This window comes from Mesocricetus auratus, unplaced genomic scaffold, assembly GCF_017639785.1.
Source record: "Mesocricetus auratus isolate SY011 unplaced genomic scaffold, BCM_Maur_2.0 Super-Scaffold_100015, whole genome shotgun sequence".
Taxonomy (NCBI): Eukaryota; Metazoa; Chordata; class Mammalia; order Rodentia; family Cricetidae; genus Mesocricetus; species Mesocricetus auratus.
In genome coordinates this window covers 44,328,750-44,337,471 of record NW_024429198.1, presented here as the reverse complement: position 1 = coordinate 44,337,471, position 8,722 = coordinate 44,328,750, and the positions used below count along the sequence as shown (strand labels likewise).

At 44.4% G+C, this 8,722-nt stretch overlaps 1 pseudogene; it reads right to left on the bottom strand.

The window, feature by feature from the left end:
* Positions 1-4,963: 4,963 nt before the first annotated feature.
* On the bottom strand, positions 4,964-6,793 carry LOC121144337 (annotated as a pseudogene).
* Between the last annotated feature and the right edge of the window lie 1,929 nt (positions 6,794-8,722).

Sequence of the window (8,722 nt, the reverse complement as noted above, 5' to 3'; positions counted from 1 at the left end):
CCATGGCAGCTGATAAGCTGCTGGCTGGGAAGCAGGGACTTTTCACAGGTTCTGACCTGAAGCTTGAGCCTTAAAATGAATTGGAAGCATCTGGCTGTTTTGCTGTCGGTAGGTAATGATGCGGCTGCGTCACACACCCAGATGTGAATCTACATTGCCGCAGCTGTTCTGGTGGGAGTTCCAACACCCAGAACATCTGCTGCTGGGACTCTGTGGTACCATTTTCACTCCATCTCTCTAGGCTCTTACTCTCTCCCTAGAAAGTGCACTTTCTTTCCACTCAGAATTTCTCTATCTGCCAAAGGTGTTTTTCCCAGCAAAGGCGTACCTATGAAATTCTATGAAGCATGGAAGGGAGGCCCGCAGTTCCTTCAAACTCAGCCCATACTAATGATTTTCCAAGATTTGACAAAATAGAACATTATACATAGACAAAGAACACATTGTTTGCTGCACACTTAGAAATGGCTTATAATGAAGTGACTTCTGGGTGTCAAACACAGGAGGCAAGGATACCTTTAAGTTTGAAAATGGTGACCACTGGGCTATTTCCTTGCATCACAAAACTGCATGAGCAAAGGTTTCATGGTCAGTGAATGATACCTAGACTGCACTCTTTAAAAGCACAGACCTCAGACATCTAAATGACAGACACACACGCACACCAGAGTTGTGCAGAGCAACGAGAAGTATTTCTCAGATGTGGAGTAATATCTGGAATGTATTCTAAAGAAATAATCTCCTTTATGGAAAACTGTTACATATAAATATGCTTATCATGGGATTAATTATGTTAAAAATGGTTTTGATTGACTGTACTAAATACGGAAATAGTTAAAATAATGGGGTGTCTCTACTTCTGCAGAACTCATGGAAAATCCATGTGAGGGACTGAATTGTTCCAGATGCTCAGGCAGCAATTAAAAGGATATTTACTGAAGCTGAGAGTAGCCTGGGAGAGTGTTCCTGACATCTAGCAAGTGAGAAATCGAATAGCAAACTTGTTTGCACATTGTGCATGCATCCTATCAAAACACAGAACTTGAAAACGACCTCAAGTAACAGCCTAAGCACAATAGAGATATCATATCTGAATGGTACAATCATGGACAATTTTCTTCTTTTCTCAATTTTCCTGATTATTTACAGAATGACTATAATAACTGAGTAAATAAAAAAGACAAAAGTTGGGTTGGTACTGTATGACCAAGACCTGACACCTGCTGAGACTAAATCGAATCGAATCTAGTGTCAAACAGACCCAAAGCCAGCAGCCTTCAGCCAACAGATGTTTCCCCAGAAGAGCTCTGTGCCTGCTTTGTCTAACATTATACTTACCTTGTTTGTTTACTATTTATGAGCTATGTGTATGTATATAGGCACACCAGTGCCACTGCATACAAGAGCTAGAGGTCAGAGGGCAACTTTCAGGAGTCTGTTCTCTTTCCACGTGTGTGTCCTGAGGATCAAACCTAGGTCCTCACACTTGGAAGCAGTTGTCTTTCACCTGCTGAGTCAGCTCTTGGCCCTTGCCCAGCATTTTACGGAATCTAGAATGAAAGTAGCCCAATATACCCCCACCTGTCGGGATGGGCCATAATAGTTATAGACTATGAGAAAGCCAACCCAGCTTTGCTTTGCATGACACTTCCTGAATAAGGGCAGTGGGGGGGACTTCTTTTCTTAATTTAGTGATTGACAAGATGGGGGAGTTGGCAAGATGGCTCAGCAGGTAAGGCAGCTTCCCTCCAAGCCTTACTACCTAAATTTGACCTCTGGAACCCATAGAGTAGAAAACAACTGTGTCCAGCAAGTTGTCCCCTGACTTCCACACATGTGCCAGGGCTTGCAAGTGCATGCACACACAGATGCATGAACACAGGCACACGCACAGACACACACACATAAATGGAATTTTTTTTGGTTTCGTTTTGGCTTTTTAAGAAAGAAAAATAAAGTCAAAACAAGGGCCCTCTCTCTAGTTCCTCCTGGTGACATCTCTGTGCCCTGGAGACCTGGGAAGAGTGAACAGTACCCCTTTGTCCTCAGGTGTCCCCCCACCCTCATGCTGAGCCCAAAAGAGAAAAAGACTCAGTCACTACTGCCTTGGGATGGCTTTTTTCTTGCCCAACAGCCCTCTCAAATCTTACAATGGTACCATTGATTGTTTTAATATCCAAAACACATTACTATTTCTTAGCATTCTGGAGGTCAACTTAATTTAGGAGTGGAGAGGGATGACAGAGTGATCGCCAACTGATTAATTTCAGAATTTCTCGAGGAAATGCTGGCCCAGCACTGTGGCCCTCTGCACACCATTATAGTGCTTTGATTTCCTGTCACTGTGAATGGTTTAAAAAAGCGAAAGTAAGTAGGAGACATGGAAAATCAATGTGAGGTGCTGAATGGTTCCAGCTGCTGAGGCTCTGTTAATTACATCATATTTTCCCGGAGACACTGAGCTCAGACTTGCCAAGTGCCCGCATCTGGAGTTGCCTGTCATCCTGCTGGGGGAAGTGCCTCTCCCCAGGCAGCTCTGCTAACTGCAAAAGGACAAGCTATCCCAGGAAAGCAGCTTGTTCAGCCCAACTCTCTGAGGCAGAGCCCCAGCATCACCATGCCTTCTGTTACCATAGAGATAAGAGGTGCCAGGAGCTGGAGAGAGGCTTCCAGGGTGTCAGGGAGTCGGTTAGTCAGTATGCACACAGTGTGAGCCTGAAGAAAATGCAACTCCCTCCTATTTGGACGGCCCAGCGGTGTGGTGGGCTAAAGGGGAGAGAGAGGGGAGGTCCGAGGTCACAGATGGCGAGCAAAGAGAGCTTTGTAAAGTGCCACAATGAACTTCAAAACAAAACCCCATGAACACCCACTCTTTGGCGGGACAGTAAGAAGCAGATTTCTGACTGCTTCTTTGCAGGCCTTCCACCCTTCCTTGTCACCAAGTCTTCTGAAGTCCACCCTCTTATCTTCCTCGTGGTCAGCCATCTCATTCCTCCTTTGCAACAGAGTACTAGGAAACCACTCAGCTTTGCATCCTTCCAGAAAATTCTGGGACTCCATTTTCTTTCCATGACCATGTATCCTAGGAGATGCCTTTTGCTGTGGCTCGTTCTTACTATGTTTTTATCTATACCTTCATTTACCTCCTGCTATTTTTCTTTTTAAGGATTTTTTAAATTTATGTATACGCAATTTCATGTGTGAGTATGCACTCATGCATGCATGCAGTGCCTAAGGAGTCCGGAAGAGGGGACCCCTGGAGTTGAAGGTGTTTGTAGGCCACCCAGTGTGGGTGCTGGGGGCTGAGGCTCAGACCTCTGCAAGAGCAGAAGAGCATGTAATGACTGAACCACCTCTCCAAGCCCTTTCTATTCTCCTTCACCCCGACTTCCCAAACAAATAGCCAGGGAGAAGGAGTACCCAGCTAATAAGAGAACTTTGAGATGCTCCCTAGTATGTCGTCCCTGCAGCCAGCCTCTGGCCTCCATAAGAAGGTCAATATAAGTAACCCGAGCTAGGACCTGTCATCCCCAAATGCATCATTTCTCAGAGATGTTCTGAGATTTACACTCCTATTTTATTTGAAATCCACTGCTCAAATATCTACTTCCCAATGTGTGGCACCTACTTCATAGTTTCTCCCCCAACTTCTCAAACATTTTACTTTGAGTTAAAAGTATGTTCCATGTAAATATGCATAATGTTATATACATGTACAGAGAGAGCAAATACATGTGCACTTAATACTATAGTTTACACAAATATAAATTCAAAATCTATAAACTATAAACTCTAGCCAAGCAAATAAGTCACTGTTTTTAAATCTGGAAAACATGGGACTGCACCACTGAGTAAGGACATCACGGAACTGCACCACTGGGTAAGGACATCACGGGACTGCACCACTGGGTAAGGACATCATGGGACCTCCAGTGTCTTACAAATTCACACTGTGCACCACTGTACATTTGAAGAAGCATGGAAGCACACCATTATTTTTTCCTTTTACTTCTTTATAATTTGAGGCTTTTATTTGCTTTAAGACAGGGTCTTCCTATGGATCTCAGCTGGCTTCAAACTCAGCAGTATTCATGCTTTAGCAGTAAGCATTAGGAGTACAGGCGCGTGCCCCTGCACCCAGTTGAAAAGCCGAGTGAAGGGCTGGATTCAGGGCTCAGCAAAAGGCCCTTCCTAAGTGCAGGACATCCTCGAACTTCCGGGAAATGCCCTAGGTCCTCCATTTCAGAGAGACTTAGCTCTCGTTTCAATGGGCCTCGTTGCTACCCAAGTGACTTAATAAAATGATCTGGGGTATAACTCAATTCATAGGAGTGCTTGTCAAACAGGCACAAAATCCCAAGTTCTAAAACATAGCAGACATGGCGCACACATGTAATCTGGCACACTGGAGGTAGAGCAGGATGGACAGAAGGTTAAGGTCATTCTCAGCTACTTGGGAGTTTGAGGCCTGAGATACATGAGACTGTGTCAAAAAAAAAGAAAGAAAAGAAAAAAAGGAATTTGAACCCTTACTAAATTATCATCATTGATCCAACTTTAACATAAAACTTTCCTGCAACTTCTCACAGGGGAATCCAAATCAATGTGATTAAGAGGTGACCTAACATTGCCAAGCCAGCTATGAACAAACCATTATCATTTATATATCATTAGATATCAATTACCTCAGCCAACATGGTGGCTGAAGACACTGGTCTGAGGTGGGAATCATTGTCTGTAGTTCTGAATGTCAACTTTGTTCATTGAAATAACTTCACCAGTGTCATTTATCAACTCTGTAAAGATAATTGTTATAAATTATAAATAAATATATATATTGTTAAATTATTATTTTATTGGTTTTTGTGCTGAAATTTATATATTAAAAATAATTGCCTTGTGAGCAAAAGTCCCAGTTGAGAGCCCCGAGTATCACAGGCCCTTTGCTGCCCACTATCCCTACTTCATTTTCAGCCCGGGGAGGACCAAATGTTGCATGTCCTCTGCTTGCCTTAATTGTTACCAGCTTTCACACGTGAGCCATGATTCCCCACAGCGCTGGCTGCCCCTGGCAACCCTAATCAACAGGTTCACGTTGCCATGAGCCTATATACAAGAGATCTAAGAGGTCACTGCTATGTTACAGGGACAGATTTACATCTAATTTTGATTTCCTCAAGACTTTTTTTGTTTTGTTTTGTTTTATCTCCTAGTTTCTGTTTATGACAAATCTTTCCTCCTCTCTTCTGGTCAAAAGTCCTCTGAGACAATTCCATCAGCCTTAGCCAGTTGGAGAATAGTCATCTGGTACACCCATCCTACGAATGGCCCCACAGGCAGCATAGATTTTAAACTGGCCATTAAACAGACCTGTGACCCTGTCAACCTGGGTCACATTCATTGGATGGATGTGTGGCCCTTGGCACCAATGATGTGGTTGCTTGAGGAGCATTTCCACAGCATGTACAGGTCCTTGAACTCCCCAGTGTCGTTCTGCATGTCAAGGCTGTGTCTGCTCACTAGGCCAGTGGGAGCATAGAAAGCAATTCCCTCAAGTCTTAATGAGCCAGTAGAAAACGCCACTTGGACATGGAGGGTCTACTGAGCTACGCTCAGTCATCTCACAGTCTCAAAGCGATGACCATACTTAACAGCTAAAGCACTGGGGAAGTGCTTACTAGAAACTGAGGCTTCCTGAGATGAACCTGGAACTCTGTGTAAATGAAGACCCAAAGCCAGCACTTGAGCAGTTTTCTCAAGCAACCCTGAACTTCTCCAAAGTCCTGGGGGCTGTGTCACTAAGCTTCTGTGCTTTGGTATATAAGTGGGATTGAAAGGGGAGCTCATTCCCTTTGCCTGACAAGACACGGCTTAGGAGGTAAGTTTCGAGGTACACAAGCAAAATGACAAACATTTCAAAAGATGACAGAAAACCTAGCAAGAGATCGCCAAAAGCATGAGAAAAAAAAGTGTCTTTTCTCCCTCCCCAGACTGATTGGTCAGCAGGGGCAAAGCAGAAACCTGAGGAGGGCTAAGGAAGCTATGAACAGAGAGGAAGCCCAACTCCTTGTATACCTTGGAGGCATACAACAGGAAGAAACGGGTCTTGAAGGGCAGAAAACAAAGATGAGACTACAGGTATTGGGGACAGGGGGCTAGTGATGGTACCAAACCCAATCCCAGCTCTGTCAAAAGGGCTACCAGGATGGCCACCTCCTTCAGCATCTAGTCAGGCCCCCAAATCCTGAACAGTGGACAGAGAGCAGTTGACAAAGCAAGAGACTTCCCCCATACTCTCTGCAAGATGCTGTCTGTACCATTCTTCCTAATGAAAATCCAACATGCACTCCAAAAGGAGAGCACTTGGTTCTTACTCCAGGAGCAGCTCGTTTGTCTTCAGTGGGTGCGTCCATAATCTCATCATTATTGCAATGGCCCTCCGAGGACTTCTGACTTGCATTAATCAGCCAGGCCCCTCATTGCTCACCAGATTCTTTACACTTTTACCATGCCCCAGGGCATCCTAACTTACTTGAAAAATTAATAAACCTCCCCCCTCTTATCTTACCTTATTAATGTCTGTCGTTGTAACCCATTATCCCTGCACATCATCAGAGATCACTGAAGGGTGCAATGGTCACCAGCTTGGGCCTCTAATTCTATCCTAAAACTGGACCGCCTCTCTTTGAATGACCAGGAAAAAAATGGCTGCCATGGGCCTGCAGGGGTTTGCTTAGCAGCTCAGATAGCACTGTGGACGGAAGGCAGGAGAATTCCTAGGCTTCAACTAAAGGCCATTAAGGCCCATTAAGTTGTTCTCTCCTCCTCCACATCCCTCTCCCCGCTCTCCTGCGCACCCTAGTAAATCTGACTCATTAGCTTTGAATGTTTTGAAATACTGGTACATTAATCACTTGTGTTTGCACACTGTTTATGTGGGTTGTTGGTCATGGTTTGTAGTTATACTGGCTGTCTCCCTTGCTTACTTAAAGGTACAATCCAATTGAAAATAAAGATTTTTGCAGGTTTGCTCATTACACACAGTGTCGGCAGCTGGTGAGTGTCTTTTGCAATTCATCAGAGGCCTTCCACACCACCTGCTCACGGCATCCTGCAAACAGCTGGCTCTGGGTAAGCACCATAAGCTATTGCCTTATACAGCAAATAAATAAATAAATGGATGGATGGGTAGACAAATAAATAAATTGAATCGTCAGCTCTGAATCATTGCTACTTGAAGGGAGAAGTCTATTTTTAGAAAAAAATAAGCAACTTTATGGTTCCACTTTAATGAAAAGAAGGGAGGAAATTGAGAGGAAACTCTGAATGGAAATGTCACTTGATAAACAAGGCAATCAAAAGGTAAATAAAGGGGCATGCTCGCAGGGTGACAGGGTGGCTAGGTACAGAATGGGAGAAGAGGGTCTGAATTTAGTTGCCTGCTGGATTTCTTTTTTCATTATCTTATCTGATAAAGCCATGGGGACACTTTGTGGAGGTGGAGCTAAGATCCCAGATGTCCCAGGATTGAGAAGCTGATCCTTGTCTTCAAAGTTGTCAGAACTTTGTGACTGCCGTACAGGATTGTGACTGTGACTAGTGTGTGTTTATCACTGTGACTAGTACGTGTTTGTGACTGTGACTAGTGTGTGTGTTTGTCACTGTGACTAGTATGTGTTTGTGACTGTGACTAGTGTGTGTGTTTGTGACTGTGACTAGTGTGTGTTTATCACTGTGACTAGTACGTGTTTGTGACTGTGACTAGTGTGTGTGTTTGTCACTGTGACTAGTATGTGTTTGTGACTGTGACTAGTGTGTGTGTTTGTCACTGTGACTAGTGTGTGTTTGGCACTGAGTAGTATGCTTGTGCTTGTGACTGTTTCTGCAACTTTTGCACAAAAGTTTGACCTTGAATATGAGCTGTTACCCGATGCCGACATCTGAGGAAAGATACCTGGTGATGGAAACAGAAACACCACTGGGCACACAGATGAGCGCTTGCTAGGAAAGACAGTGTGACAGAGAAGACGAGGTCTTGACTAACTTGTGGCAGAACCCGGCAATACAGAAATAAAGTGAGAGGTATGCGGGATGGGTGCTCAGCAAGGCATCATTTTGAAAGAGTTCTCAATTTTTAGCACTGCCAGAAACTTCTCTGAAGTCTCCATGGAAACCTCATCCTGTGGAGCTGACTCTTACAAGCATTACCCAGTACAGCTATGGCCCTCATTAAAGGAGAAGTGGTGCATGACATTTGTCAAATGATGGACTCCGCTCAGAGTGGGCTGCTACCATCAGGCAGGAAGGGAGTGAGGCCGAGCTCAGCTCCTGGCCTTAGGGATTCTTGCTTAGGGGAAGCCAGAGTGGTAAGACATCACAGGTGGATGAAGGGTGGTGGGAAGGGATGGAGTCAGGCTTGAAGACGACAGGACACCAAATCACAAGGTGGGGGATTTGATCACAGCTGACTTAACAACTATATTAACCAGTTTTTCATTATGCTAACAAAATACCTGCTCAAGAAATCAGTTTATTTAGCTCATATATTGGGAGAATAATGGCATGGTGCTTCATCAGCTTAGGTCTGGTGAAGGTCCTCTTGCTACATCATATCACAGCAGGGGCATGGGCAGGGACAAGTGATTGCATTGTCAGCAGGAAGCCAGGGAGAGCTAGGCAATGCGAGGCTCAGACTGTGAGAAAACATCCCACCCAGAATTCA